This window comes from Phasianus colchicus, chromosome 2 (genome assembly GCF_987193195.1).
Source record: "Phasianus colchicus chromosome 2, bPhaCol1.hap1.1, whole genome shotgun sequence".
Classification (NCBI taxonomy): Eukaryota; Metazoa; Chordata; class Aves; order Galliformes; family Phasianidae; genus Phasianus; species Phasianus colchicus.
In genome coordinates this window covers 97,419,973-97,436,155 of record NC_143437.1, presented here as the reverse complement: position 1 = coordinate 97,436,155, position 16,183 = coordinate 97,419,973, and the positions used below count along the sequence as shown (strand labels likewise).

General features: G+C 36.0%; 1 long non-coding RNA gene across 2 annotated transcripts in view; it reads right to left on the bottom strand.

Moving 5' to 3' along the window:
• Positions 1-16,183, bottom strand: part of LOC116240796 (uncharacterized) — a 53,000-nt gene that overhangs the window by 5,806 nt on the left and 31,011 nt on the right. For both annotated transcript variants that reach the window (XR_016464538.1, XR_004169407.2), the window contains 3 exons: positions 10,806-10,924; positions 9,933-10,042; positions 8,056-8,753 (listed from right to left, as the gene is read on the bottom strand). This is a non-coding gene — a long non-coding RNA (uncharacterized LOC116240796). The remainder of the gene's footprint in view (positions 1-8,055; positions 8,754-9,932; positions 10,043-10,805; positions 10,925-16,183) is intronic.

Genomic DNA, 16,183 nt, shown 5'->3' with positions numbered 1-16,183 from the left:
CTCTTGCACATCATTTTGTGCCCATTGCCTCTTGTCCTGGCACTGGGCACTACTTAAAAATTCCCTCTTTTTTGCTGAGAAATATCAGGATTTATTTATTTTCTCAGCAAATGGGGATCGCATTGCTGTATTTCAGCCTTCACATGTTTACTTAGTTAAACTGAGCTAATTTACTTCTCATGAGCACATGTAGGCAGGTATTATAGTTTAGTTGACCTGCCTATACTTGAAATGGCATTTTGCTCAGATGAGTAAACAGATGATTAGCCCATTCAGGAGTTAAATCTTGTTTCAAATAAATATTCTTTTGCTAAGGAAACTTGTGTTCAGTTGAGTATCAGACTCTTCTTAATAATAGATGTAGAGGCATCAAGCATCTGTTAACATTTGATAACTATGCAACCTAAGCATAACCGTTGGCCTTTTTACCCAGTGTTTTTGAGGTGTCTTGTTTCCTTTTTGCTCAATTTAAAGTGCCTGCAATTAATCTGTAAGCACATTAAACCAAGGAGTCTCTCGTGCAGTTTTATTTGTTGTGTAATACCTGCTGAGATGGATTTATTCTTCCTCTGCCAAACTTATCCAAGTCCCTGTATAAATATTGGAAAATAAACATGCCATTCTCTGGGTTTCATTGTTTGTTCTGGACTATTGTAACATTTATCCATGATGCTGCCTTGATTGATGTTGATAAACAATTGAGAAATTCTTGTGAGCTTTATGGAGTATTTACATAGTACCTAAATCATCTTTCCACTTAATCTATTTGGGATGAGAGATGTAGTTTTGATTGACTGTCCTCAGACCATTGACTTTTTCTCAATTTGATTTGTGTGTTTTTTAAAGCATTCGTACACTAGCAATAAGCTTCTGATATCTAATTCACAGAGGAGGTATTTTGTGCATATTCATAGGTGATTAAAGGAAATTGTTCTTGTTTATTTTGCACATCTGAATTATAATATTATCCATATTGATTCCTGCCTTAGAAAATCCTGCTTAAAACTCATGTGAAAAAGGGCAGGAATTCCCAATAGAACTGTTCATAGTTAATTCTATTTTGAAATAAATCTTATGCACAAAAGGCCATAAGAATAAAGATTCATACTTCCTATTATTTTACTGGAATGATTTTGTAATGCAAATTGAGCAGCTTTAGTATTCAATTACTTTTGCGCTTATATAAATGGTAGGATTAACAGTCATACTATAGCTTCAGCATTTTGTATTATAAAAATTCAGCCAATTTCAGCAGCTGCAGTTAAATGGCATCTTGTGGTCCAAATACTGAAATTGAGGTACTGGTAATAGAAATGCCACTTTGGACACAATTGTGATAATTAGAATACTGCATAATTTCTGAGCCACTGTCATGAATGAGCAATAAAAGGAAAAAAAAACAAAACAAAACAAAACAATAAACATACAGATAGAAACCTTTATAACACTGCTTTCACTGTATTAGTGACTCAGGTAGGAGGAACCACAAAGTGATTCCTGTGCATCATTGTAATTCTCACAAAGCTTCAGGTATACGAGCTATTTTGGCATCACCCTGTGATGAGGAAATGTAGGGTAGAATACAAATAAGCAAAAACTTCAGTTCTTTTGTGAATGGATCCCATGGGTGCTGTCCTTATAAACTGCATCACCAGAAAATACATCATCAGGATCATCCATAAGCTGTTTTTTTTAATTTTTATTGTATTGTATTGTATTTTTTTATTTTAATTTTATTTCTTTTTTTTAATTTTAATTTTATTTATTAATTTATGTTATTATTTTATTTTTAATGTTAGTGGAGAGGCATGGCAGATGTAGAACTGGAGACTACAGAGCATTGCATCTAGCAAGTTCCCGATGTATCCAGAATTAATATGGCAACTACTGAGACTGTTCATTACATTTTTCTGAACTTATGTGGGAAAAGACCATGGTTAAAAAAAAAAAATACTCATTCTCTCCCTTGCAAGCGTCTTGATTGCACTTGTGTTGGGGAAGAACAATAAGTTAATGAAAACAATGTTCTCTTCATTAAAAAAAGAAGCCCTGTGGAGTCACTAATTAGTTAAGGTAAGTCTTTTCAGGGGCTGGACTCTGGACTCTTCCTATAGTGATAGAAATGCATGCTCTTTAACTAAATAGCTGATTATCAGATCATGCAGGATAAAGCAGAGTGGGAAGCAGTAACTGCTGCTATCATCTTAACAGCCCAACAGCATTCAGGTATAACTATTACGTCCTGTTTTAATTTGAGATAATACCTTAATTAAAGACCTTACAGCCAGATCAGAATGAGATCAAAACACCACCCTTGTGTGGCATTTGGAATGTCTTGAACTTTGGGTCTGCTATAAGGATCTTCACTCCTTAAGGAGTGAGTCTCAGTGTGTCTATGAGCAATGATAAGGATTTGTATATGTTTGATATATACTGTCAAGTCATTTAAATATAATGAAATTTCTGGTGAATGACATAAGTAACTAAGGACTTGGCCAAAGAGGCAATAACAGAAGCTGGAAAAGGAGTTACAACATCTTCAGCATCAAATATGGAAGGTATGGACCAGTTCCTATGTAGACACCATGCCGACCTTTCTACATTTATGTAGAGAAGCTAGTGAGCTGAGGTTTTATCATCTTTGCATTATTGAAAGGAAAGCAATGTGACATCTTATTTTGCTGCAAAGTTAGGAAAAATCTATCATGGAATAGAAAATTTTAACTTTATTGAAGTTTAATTTACAATACCATTTTCTATTTTCCAGGAAGGTCATCAGATCTGTGGACCATCATTATCACTGCTTCCTATCATCAGAGCCTAATACATAAAAGGGATGAGGCAGCTGTCAATTCAACAGTTGAATTAACACCAGCCTGTTTTCATACTTTGAATACACAACTGAATTGCTTCATTGGCTCTGTCAGATGGGCTACTACAGGTAGTAGCTCTTGCCACTACATGGGAAACAGCATGCACCTGTCAAACTGCTAGTCTGGACCACTACTACAATCTGGCTCCATTTTGACAGCTCTTTTGTTAGATGTATGTTACAAGGGTGGAAACAAATAAACTGTAAACCATGTTGATCAAGAAAAGCCACTGCATTGACAATGGTTGTCACCTTAAGTGACATAGCAAGATCACAGTGACAAACATGGCCTGAGACAGCTAATTCTAATAACTCCATTAACACCTGATCTAGCTGACTTTTAGTCAGCACATTGGGCTCCTTCACTTTTCAATTTGTCTTTTCGGTAGGTGGCAACTGGATAAAATCAGACTGCCCCACTGTGTTCCTTCTTTGATCGTATGCTTACCACTTGTTATGACTTGCAGTGAGATTTATGTATTGATCATGACAAAATGGCTATAATAAATTAAATTCACTGCTGATACTTCCTTTTGATAACTTCCTAATCTGGCAGTGCTTCCAGTCCTCTTGATATATCGCCAATATTCCTGAGACACAGTTCCAATCTACCACATTAGTAAATGTCCCTCTCAGAAGAGAATGGTTGGTTCAGGATAAGGCCCCGATGCCCACAGGTGAAAGGAAGAGCACCTTTCACTGCTCATGCCAAAATGAGATGATTTTGTGAAGCAGCCCTCACCTGCCAACAAAGATGAGGAGTATGTTGCAGTGCTGCAACATGTATTTGTCCCAGATGGGTAGCTGTCTTGGAGAAGTTCTGTCTGTCATGTTTGTTGGAATTACAGTAGTATGTATACTTCTGCAGCCTGGGAACTGTGTAGATCATTTGTATGTATCATTTGTAAACTCCTCTGGGACTCACAAAGTTATTATGGAGAAGATAAACAAGTCAGTGTTTTCTATCTTAGAGCTTAACTTTGTTCCTGGAACATTGCTATCATTCAGAAACACCTCCTCTCTCCTGTATCTGAGATTTGTTCTTCCTCAAAGCATACAAAAATGTGTTTTCCTCACAAGTAAACAAAATGATGCTTCAAATTTTCCAGATTTTCCAGATTCTAATATATAATTTATAAGGAAAATGAGTTATTCAAAGATATAAAGTGACAAGCTGGCTGCTTTTTTTAGGAATGTAACTTCATTAGGTAGATGCTTAGCTTCAGCAGAATAAAACAAAAAGCTGAGACTAGTGACTGAGAACAAAGCTTTCCTGAGTAACACAGAGAATGTATTAGGATGTTAGGATTTGGACCTACATACACAGAATAATCTAAGTTTCTCTGAAGTTAGCTAGTATGACTGGGAATCACGTAGAGCTAATGGATAGAGAACGCCAAGTACAAGGATATGCTAGAAGAGGAACTTGGTTTAGTGGGAATTTTCATTCATTCAGCTTTTGGATACTAAACTAACTAGGGTAGATAAGCACTCAGAACAAGAAAAAGAACCTGCTGCAATGGACGACTGGGAAAATCCAATTGATACTCTTCTACCTCTTCTATCTTTCTTCCTCTATTTCTGCAGCCAGTGAAACAGCTGTGACCATCCAAACATTGATTACATACAAGGTGGGGCTCAGTTCCTCAGTTCTGTAGAGACACAGATCTTTAAGCACAAGACAGTGTTGCCCTTAATTTCTTATGTTCATGTGAAGTCCCTGGGCTTCCATAGCTGTCATATCCAGTCCTGCATTTCAGTGAGAATTTGGAGGAAAGTACACAATTCGAGATGATGACATTCCTGCTTCCAAGGCTGTTTCAGGAATGGGAATACTGAAAATGAGGTCCTCTGCATTTCAGATGAGTCTATTTAGCTGTCTAGCTGTCATTGCTAAATGCATTGAACTTTGAAGATTCACTATGCTTCATATAATTTAAAAGAACAAAAATTCAAGCAACAAGAATGCTTTCAAGTGAGAGCCTGCATTGTGAACTGTAGATCACTTTAAAGTTCACTGGACAATTCAGAAACTACCACTAAGCCCATGATATTCCTGCTGACATTACTTTCACAAAGGCATGTACTGTATTCCCATCTCAAGCCAAAAATCAGGCTTATTCAATTACATGCAAAATGACATAATTAGCCTCGTTCCTAACATAAAATGACAACTCCTGCTCAGGCTATGAACTAAATTGCAAATTGAACTTGTAGATTTTATATATGCAGTTGACTTTGGTTCAGTTCATAACAAGGTTTAGAAATCTTGGTTTTTGAACAAACATATCCTGTAAGATTTGGAATGATATTTGGTACAAAATAGTACTTTTTTTTTTTTAGTTACCCATATAGCGATATGGAAGTAGCAAGTAACCTAAATATGAAGATGTAGGATTTTGAGAGAGTTGGTTTATAACCAAACTGCCGGTTTATAATGTGGTGAAGAATTTGAGTCTGAATCACCTAGATGGATTATTGCTTGCAGGGAAGTTTTAAGCAATTAAATTCCTATACAGACATGTTAAATCTCAGTCCTGTTCTGAATTTTGTAACGGTATGAGTTTCGACTGGTGTTTTTAATTGGTTGCTTCATGAGGAATACATATGGCTCCTTAGGTAGGAATCACATTGGTCTCAATGGGTTCAGCCTTATGTTTGAGGCAACGTGGGGCTGTGCTGCCCTGAAGGAATGGAGCAGGCATCATGCATAGTAACCCTAATCTCTTGGGAAAATCGTTTTCTCAGGGATCTGCTCTGCCCTATGGGCTAGTCAAAAGAGAGATGAATCTGAGTGGACTCTATCATGTGTTTCTGGTGCTTTGCAGTGAATAAAGAGCTTAGCCAGCAACACTGGATGGAGTCCACTTAATATCTCTCGATTCTTTTACAGCCAAATATAAGCCTCGCAAAATGTGGTCCTTTCCACATACATCTACCTCTTTCATCCATAATTATATCATATATATCCACATTTCATAGAGTTCTAGCACAAATGTAACTAGAAAAAGATGAGGAAATTACCATCCAAAGAAATGACTCTTGTGGTGAAAAGTGTTATGAATGTCAATCAGCACATTGCAACTGCAAGCAAAGAGCACGTTACCTGCTGCCCAGTGCCAAAAGTAATTACAGGTTTGGTAACAGAGCAGGGAGTTCAATGGACAACACTCAAGTGACTACATAAATTCTTATCTATAGAAATATGTGTTTACAGTATGGTCTTGCAGTCTGTATTATCCATTTGCTCATTTCAAGGCAAAATTGGAAAAATAATTATCTTTTCAGCAGAAAAATACTAGAGCTGTAGAAATTTCCATTGATTAATCCAGAAATTACCCAAGAACTCGAAGCATTTGTACACCATAACCTGTAATTTTGCTGACGGGCTACAGCAAGGCTCTCAGAGCCAAGAGGGTTCAGCTAAGGTGACACAGTAAATGCAGAAACATGCTGCACTGAAGCTGCATAGAATTTCAACTCACATCGTTAGCTTCAAGGATAATAACTGTGAACTCCAGGGCAAACTTTTCTTATAGAGAACTAATGAGTTTTTGCAGTACCTCAGAACATCCTGTACCTGTTCATGAGCTCTGAGATAAACAAGCAGGAAGGAAAATAATCGTCATTGCTCCTATCTCCTTTTAGTCCTATGGTTCCCTGCTACTTAGTGGTATCATTTTACCACCAAATATATCTTCAGAATTCTGCATGAAATTGTTCCTCTCCATGAATTTAAAACAGAACAATTTGGTTGAGGTGTTGTAAAGAATTGAATGTTTTATGTGCTCCATATTCCTACAAGTTCCTTTCAAATTCATTATATTTTAATAAGAGCGCGGAAAATATTCAACAGAATGATGTATTATCAAACCAGTTTTATGTCAACCAGAAAATTGGATAACAATATTCAGCTTTTTATAAAAATTGTTTGGAATATTTTATATTTAATTTGAACATATCATTTTGTTCCTTTTCATTGTGAACTGCACATCAGAGCTAACTGTTAAAGTCAGCTGCATTATGATTAAAATAATACACAGTGCATCATATCTCGCATGCCAAAATGAGATTAATTAAAATTTCAAAAACAAAACATTTTGACATAATGAAAGAAAACAGTATTAGTGGTTTAATAAAAAAATAATTCCCCATCTGTGGGAAACATTAAAAACTTGGATTTTTTTAAAAAGAAAACCTGACATCCCAACATAAACCAAAGGACACTAGAAATATATAATGTTTGGCTTCTGTCAATCAAACCCTGTATAATTTGATCTATAGTTTTCCAACCTTGATTAGGTTGGAAAATGTATACTGAGTCCATACTTTTCACATACTGATCAAACATATAAAGGTGCTTCATGTCTACAGTCTCAAAGCAAGGCCTTCCCGTTTGCTTTAGTTATGGAGTACATGTCATCTTCACACGATGCTGACCCTTGCTACTTAGTTCAGGGGTGTGCAGCTACTCACACTCCCAGGAAGCTCAGGAGAAGGTCTCTTCCTCCAGATTCAGAACTGGGTTAGATCTGCATATGTTTTATGGTTGTAGTTATTGATACGGACTGCAGCACAGCAGTAGCTCTCACCACCTCCCATCTTTCAGGTTGCCTACTGATCTCACATTCCAGACTGTCCTGAAGATATGCCTGAACACTCTGGACAACTGCTGCATGTACAGTAGTAAAGTCATTCACCCCACACAATGAGGCCTTGTTGCAAGCCTGTTGGTGGCTTGCATCCATGTGGCCTCTTTGGATCAGACCGGATCAGAGTCTTCCACACATCTTGCCTTGCACCTCTGGATTCAGTTTTGTTTTTGTGTTAAACTTTAGAACACATGCAGTAATGTGAGAGTGTGCCACAAATAACCAGAGTGGGTTTTGTATACAGTGAGAACATCATAGATGGCCTGGGATGAGGCGAAATAATGTGTGATGGTGAACACAGATATGCTGTGGTCCTGGAACAATACCATATTGCTGGAGGGGTGAAAATGGTTGAGGGAGCAAACTTGATGTTTAGGTGGTTTGTGCTGCCCATCAGAAAAAGCCTATGGACCAAATTGCTGAAACCACACACAGATTTTATCCCAGAACTAACATATGCAAAGAGAATCACTCCCCAGAGAGAATCAAAGCAAACCAATGAAAGCACAATGTGGATACCATCAGACTCACCTTGATACAGCTCTCGGTGCAGTTCCAGTCTGAATTAAAACAAAAAGTTTGAAAGAATCTGTATCTTTGCCCCATCAGACAATGGAAATCTCTGTTCCCACTCAGAGTTTTAGAATGATGACAGTGACATTTAAATGGTGTATTCATCCACACAGTGGTTTTTTATGGCATGTATGTACCTCTTGCCATGCTTCAGAAAACCGTTCCTAGATTACACAAGCCTGGAGAAATGCTGATTAAGCTGTACAGTAAATCTGAGCCTGAAACATGGGTAATTAACCACTGCAGCAGCTGCCAATAACTGCAGGGCAAGAGCTTCTTTTAATTTTACTTCAAAAGCTGAAGGAAGCAACATTTGATTGTGAGACTTCAGCCAACTACAGAAGAAAATTGAGGCTTGTATTTCTTTGCCTTTCAAATAACAAGAGGAAAATTACCAGCATTTTCTTCATGAGACAACAACAACTCTAAATCAGGATTCAAAATATAAAGAATAAATAAGCATGCTATATGTGTATGTATTAGAATAAAAAACAATAGTTTGAAGATGAAGAAAGAAGTCAGCAGTTAAGCAAAACAGGATTGACTCTGAGAGGGAATTCCAGAATTCCAGCTTTGGTTTAGATAAAGGACCACTGCAGGATCTTGGAACAGTCACATCCCAAACAAGTATCTCAGTTTCTCAGTCACAGATTATTCTGAAAGATAAAAAAAAAAAAAGAAAAAAAAAGAAAAAAGTTACATAAAATAATCATATAATATGCATGTATCATTCTCTTAAGCAATATTATTCTCTTAAGTGTGTCAGCTTTTAAATAAGCAAACAGAAGAAGACAGCAACATTTCTACAGCATATGCTGTATTTGCACCTATAAGAGCCATGTGCTCAACAGATACTCATTTTTCTTTCTGCTTCCTCTCTTGTCACAAGATGAAAATCAAGAGATAATTAAAAATGTGTAATTAAATTTTAAAAATGGGCTTACTAAAAAAGTTGCCTGCATTCCATCAATATCTTGCAATAAGAGAAGATGGAAAAAAAGGGACAACTTTTTCAAAGGCAAATGCAGATATTAGTTCTTTTATCTTTTCCATATATATATACATATACATATATATATAATAAAAACAATAAAGAAAATCATATAATATATGTAAATACTGTATGATTTATGTTATATAGATGTTATATATATAAAATTTTGTTTATCTTCTAGAATTCATAAAATAGCAATATGCATTATTTGAAATCTTTGAAACATTGCCTTCAGGTGAAAGTCTAATAGGCTTTATCTTAGCACCATTATTGAGAAAATACATGGCTAGAGACTGAAAGCACTGAGAATATATTCTCTTTTTTGTGGTGAATGAATTTATGTGATGACATCCTAAATTGAATAATACGTAAATAGAGATTAGACCTATCATGCATTCTTATAGAAAACAATCATTTTCAATAGCCTTATCAAATTTTGGTAGCAGCCCTTACAATTTATTACATTAAAATATTCATTTAAAATTTTGTCTATTAATTATGTATATATTATATAAATATATATGGTAAAAGGTATAATTACAAGAGCAAAAAGCCCCACACAGAATCAGATTTGTAACTGAGGCATGCTGTAGAACACTAAACAGCTTCTTCTAATGCAAAATCCTCAGTTGTAATTAAATTCAGTTATGTTAAAAATGCATATACAGGGGGGCTGAGTAGATCATGACTTGCTCATGGTGAGACTCCAAGTTGTCACTTCATATTCAGTCCTAGTGGTTAAATGACTGAAATTGTTAATTGTTCAGTATCCCACATGAAATGAGATGCGTGGTCTCTGACTGCTAGAGAAGTGTTTAACATTACAAGAACACCAACTCACTTGGCACTAACTGGAAACTTTATTGTCAGTCTCAGCATTTATGCAAATGCAGGGATACTGCATGGTGACCGAGTGGCTATTAGGCTGATGATGGCATACACACAGAGACCCTGAAAAAACAATAAATGGATAAGAATTGAATTGCTACTGTTTATTTTATATCTAGATCTTGAATTAATAAAAGGCTTAGTAGGGCTGAAAATCCACTATCTGTTACTAAATTTTAATTTACTTCACAGATTAATAGATAGATTTGGGTTGGAAGGGACCTTTAAGGTTTAGCTGCAAGCCCCTGCCATAGGCAGGGACACCTCTAGAACAGGTTACTGGTCTACATGCCCATTCAGCCTGGCCTTGAATGCTTCCAGGCAGGGGGCATGCACAACTTATGATGTCAATTGCTCAGAAAGAAAATCATTTTGGGGGAAAAAAAAAATCAAAATGTTTAAGGAGATTCACCACAGATTTGTCCCAGAATTCAGTGACAAGAAAACTTTGCCACTGACAGAACGGTTGAGAAATTTGGCTACCTGTATTACATTTACTCTTACAGCTCTATAAAATTTTGTGAATTACTGGTAAAGTAATTATTTATGAACATTCTATAATCAATGGTGAAAGAAAGGGGACTGAATCACTCTATTCTTAACACTTCTGCTATTTACTAGGTACAGAAGAAGCCTAAATGGTGATTTTCTGCAGGAAATAACTGAATGTTGTACTAGCCACAGAATTTACATCAGCTGATGTTAAAGTAATTGTTCCCATTGCTTTCTTTCATGAAAAGCTATTCTTTCTCAAATGGCCTTTACACTCAATTCCCTTTCATAGGATACTGGGATTTTCTGGCAGCTGGATGACACTGGGTTTTACCTTCAGTGAGATTGAGGATCTTGATCATCAGACTATGGAGGGATGTAAGACTGCTCCTATGGTACTGGTAGTGAAAATTATGAGTCAAATCTAGGCAAAATTCAGTTCTTCTTCTCTATCTAGATAAAAGGAAAAAAATCATTCAATTTCAAAGTTCTGTTCTATGTACAAACTGAATTCTGTAGAGATTCTGTAAACATTCAAATTCTGTCTCAAATATCTCAAGCCACAAGTTTTTCTTAGTCATGACACTTTCCCCTTCTAAGATGAGATGAATTTCAGAGATGTTATCACCAATACTGAATATGAAGAAAAAGAGGAAAAAACAAGGCATATATAAACTGCCTGGCCCTTTGTCTAACCTCTCAGCTCCAGGAGTGATCAGTTTAAATATTTCCTGAACCAGACATTGCATCTGGGTTGCTTATGGATGTTCCCACGAATTGGAAATGACCTCACAATGCAGTTATGCAACATTATGGAAAAGCATTTCCTTCTGTTTATTTTAAGCTCATTACCTGATAACTTTATTGTGCGTGTGTCCTCCTGAGTTCCTGACTGAAAGGAGTCCTATGAGTCTTCCAGTTCGCCATAATATTCATTACCTTGTGAAAATCTTTCACTGCTCTAAACTGCCCTTTTCAAGCTGAAGACACGCATTCAGTTTAGCCTACCTACATGCAGAAAACATTCTCCACCTCTGTCAGCTTCTTTGCCTTTCTATACTTTATTTATTACTATTATAGTTCTGTATTATTGGGAGAGTTATTTTGGTTTTTCACAGAGTCACAGAGTCACAGAATGGCCAGGGTTGGAAGAGACCTCAAGGATCATCAGTCTCCAACCCCTCTGCCACATGCAGGGCCACCAACCTCCTCATTTAATGCTAGACCAGGCTGCCCAGGGCCCCATCCAATCTGACCTTGAACACCTCCAGGGACGGGGCATCCACAGCATCTCTGGGCAGCCTGTTCCAGCACCTCACCACTCTCTCTTTAAAGAATTTCCTCCTGAAATCCAACCTAAATCTACCCTCCCTCAACGTAAAACCATTTCCCCTCAACCTGCCATTATCTATCCTTTCAAAGAGTTGATTCCCCTCCCCTCTGTAGGCTCCCTTTAAGTATTGAAATGCTGCAATGAGGTCACTCTGCAGCCTTTTTTTCCTCCAGGCTGAACAAGCCCAGCTCCCTCAGAAAAAAACCAAAAACTTAGACCTATTTTTACGTTATCACCACCCCAAATCTTCATATGATTATGCTTATCCTCAACTAACGCATTTGCTGAATCTTCAGGAATTATGTATGACACTCTAAAAAAAAAAAAATCAGTTCCTTCATAGTGCATTTGGGTAAAGTTTTATCTTAACGAGGATTCATCAGTGGCTGTCTTTTCAAGTTTCTTATGTGTGCATATGATTGTGCAACAGTTTTAAAGCTTGAGGTAGCCATGCTGCTCACTTCTGTGGCATTTCAATACTTTCAGATTCACCCAGTTGCATTTAGGTGTTTAGGTATAAATACAGGAACAGAAACAGATGTTTACACTGATATTTGACACACAGTCTTCTACTTTGTTCCTGTAGCCAAGCATAGCTTTCTACATCATTATTCTACCAAAGTCTAATATATTGTCAGTTTTGTCAGGAATATCAATTGTCTCATCTGCCTCTGTCACTTCATGTGGTGCCAGTTAGATTTAAAAGTGGATTTTTGGATTCAAGAAAGGTAAAACTGAATGGATTCAAATAATGTTTACTGGGAAGCAGGCTAGATATGGTATTTGTATCATTTACTGAAAACCTTCTAGTAGCATAAACAAAAACTTCACCAAACTCACACTCCAAAGTCTGCAGACTGACCTCAGATGCTCTTTGTATCAACAGATGGGTCCCTCTGACTCACACTCATTCTGTGTTCTTGGGAAGCGTCATGCCTTAGCAAGCCTGAGACCCTAAGGAACTCCATAAACTAGTCTGTGAGATGGAATGCATGCTTCTTTTTCTGTTTGTTGTAAATGAAAGCAGAATGTTCATGTGGTTTTGGGAAATGCTGTTGACAGTATTTCTTTCTGGAAATGAAAAAGTGATAAGAAGTCCAGGAATCTTCCTTTTCAACATCTGATTTCTCAGGTTTAGAGTTTACAGGATATATCTAGTGCACTTTTTTGTGTCACAAAATATTTTTGTTTGTGAGTTTTTTCTCCTCTTCATTATGAATTTAGTAAACAACAGCAAGTAAATGTTCAGGCCAGGAAAGAGAGATTAAATATCTTAATACTGACTATTTAATAATTTTGGACATTAATGTTTCTTGTATCAGAACAATGCATTCTGGCATAACTTCTCATGATGTGACCAAAAGAAAATAAAAAGAGGTAGAGTAAAATAAGATGAAAAACAAGAAAGATCACATGTCCATGCAATGATGATCTTATTCAAAGAATAACTGCATTTGAATATTGGAGAGATTTTATTCTATCATTCAGTTGTGAGATCTCAAGGCAAACATTCAACCCAGATGAGGTAACTTCAGCCTAATTGTCATGCTAAAGATCAAGAGTCTTGGTTGTTACATTTGAATGCAGAATAAAAGGGTGGATTAGTAGTTACAGACTTACTATGAAAAGCATATTAAATCTGAGAGTCTATGTGGATGATTTGTTAAGTTTAAAACTTATTGCATGAGGTCCCAGGTTCTATTCCTGAGGCAATCCATGAGCCTTCCAGTAGTTTATTTATAAAATATGATAGTAGTTCATATTTGAATGTTCCCAGCTTATAAGGCAAGTATGGATTTATTTTGTTTAGGTGGCTAAGTGCACAAAAAAAAAAAAAAAAAAAAAAAAGTCAGTAGGTCCGAGTAATATAAATCCATGGCCTCCTTTTTTGTAGCTCAAAGAGTTTTCCCCTCAAGTAGGAGGGAATAGGTAGTACTGCCTTTCCTCTTTCCTACTGAGTGAGTTATGATTCTCTAATAAATACTGTACTACTCTGTTGACATCCCAACATCTTTATATATTCAAATAGTTCTGTATGGACAGTCTAACCCAAAGAAGCCAAGCAATAAAGCCATTTGAAAGCAGTGCTGTGTTATTCATCCTGAGGAGGTATCACCCACTTGAGTGCCTTGGCTTTCCAGTGTGGCTCATTCCTCTCAAGTGTCATTACATGTATAAACAGGGAGGGAGTCCCCACACCCTGCACAATGCAGGACTGTCCTTTTCTCCTACGCTGACTTATACATTTCCTTTTCTTCCTATGGAAAGAAATGATGAACAATAATATAGACAACTCTATAAAAATCATGCTGCCAAAGTCTTGACAATCAGATGAAGAGCATGCGGACAAGGTGGAGAAAATAGAATCTCTCTTCCCAGAAGTAAAAATAAAATAAAATAAAATAAAATAAAATAAAATAAAATAAAATAAAATAAAATAAAATAAAATAAAATAAAATAAAATAAAATAAAATAAAATCCACTCTTAAGCATCTTCATTTGGTCTCAAATTTATATATCTAGTAAAAAATTCCTCTTCAAACACAAGACTACTCTTCCATGCATTTAATATAGATAGAACAAATACCTCAGGAGATAGACTCAATTTTGCTCATCTTAAAATGGTCCTCCTTGCATATATAAGCAATTCAGAGATTATTCTCACAAGCATTTTTTCATTAGGCACCTAAAATTGTAGCACTGTTTGCAGAAAAAAAAAATCATGCGCATGCTATTACAATTTCTTGGAAGGGAACAAGGAGAATTATTTTATTATATTAAACTTTTATTTTGCAAATCTGGAGATAACCAGGTTTGGGATGCTGTGTTGTTATTTTGTTGTGTTTGTATGTTGTGATTTTTTTTTTTTTTTTTGCTGGCTTTTTGATGCTGTTTGTTTTTTTGTTGTTGTTTCTTTTTTTGTTTGTTTTATTTTTATGGGGGAGGGAGGAGGCAAAGGACAGTTGGGGGGAGGGTTGTGTAAATAAAAATAGGTTTAATGCACTTGTTTAACTATAAATGGAACAGGCTGCCCAGGGAAATGGTGGAGTTCCAGGAGCATTTGGACACCACTCTCAGACTCCAGGTCTGGATTTTGGGTGGTGCTGTGTGGAGCCAGGGGTCAGATTCAGTGATCCCTGTGTGTATCTTCCAACTTGGGATGATAACTTCATCTAAGGTATCTCAGGTACTTCTGCCATGAATAAAATGGACATTTATTCTAAGAAAAGTCAATTAACAGTAGCTGGATTATTTTACTTACAATAGAGGGTATTATTTCTATCAGGACAGAGGAGATGAAGATGATATGCTCTAAGACAAGTTTATTTTGACTGCATTATCTTTATTCATTAGCAAACTCAAGCATTTTTTCAACTATTTCACATTTTCTTTTAACCTCTTTTCTTGCTTCATTAGCTTCATTTTAGAAGTTTACTTTTTATTTCAGAGTATTTTTTTTACTACCCATAAAGCAATTACATATTTGATTTAAAATTATGTAGAATTGAGATAATGCAGGCTAAGATTTTAATGAGCTTCTGAATCACTGAACATGTTGATAGTTATGAATCTAGTAGGCTGCATAATTTGCTTTCTTAAATGGAATCTATGCTCATTGTCTCATCAAGTAAGTTCTATTGATTGTTCAATGTAATTACATATTCTTTCAAATCCTGGTAGGATTTCAACCTGGAGGTTCAAAAGGTGGAGTGATTAAAGACTGCCTAATAATTTGAAACTTCTAGCTTATTTTATTCTCTGTCATCAAGTTAAGACAGATGGGCTGGATATAGGACAATTTTAGTAATAATAAATTGGCAGAAAGTAGGCATGTTTGCTGAAGAGTTTATAGTCTGTTATTTGAAGAAATGGATTGGCACTGTAACTTTGTAAGTGTGTGTATAAGAAAAGCTGAAATTGAGGTCTTCTTGCCTTCTTCACATCTCTCAACATTCACTTATTTAGGAATATTCGTTACAAATTATGTCTAATGTGGCTGTCCTCACCACAGCCAAGAAGAAATGCATTGCTTAACACTAATTTTTTTATTCTCTTTTTTCAATTTGCCTACCTCCAACTCCTGCTAGTGACATTAGTTATTTTTTCCATCTTGATAAATCTAAACAAGTCTTTTGAATCAGAAATTTATACAGCAGTATCATTTTTTAAATCTCCAGTTAATTAATTAAAATGCTTTCTCAGAGGGGAAACAAGAATGATCTTCTTGATCATTTCTACATTGAACAGAAAGTTGGCTGCAAAATTTGTCAAGCTGAAATGATCATTTAGATCCTGGAAAGAAAAAGTCCTTCATAATCAGTGAAAAAGTTCTCATTCACAACAAAGTGTTGTGGACCAAATATTAAAATTATACATGG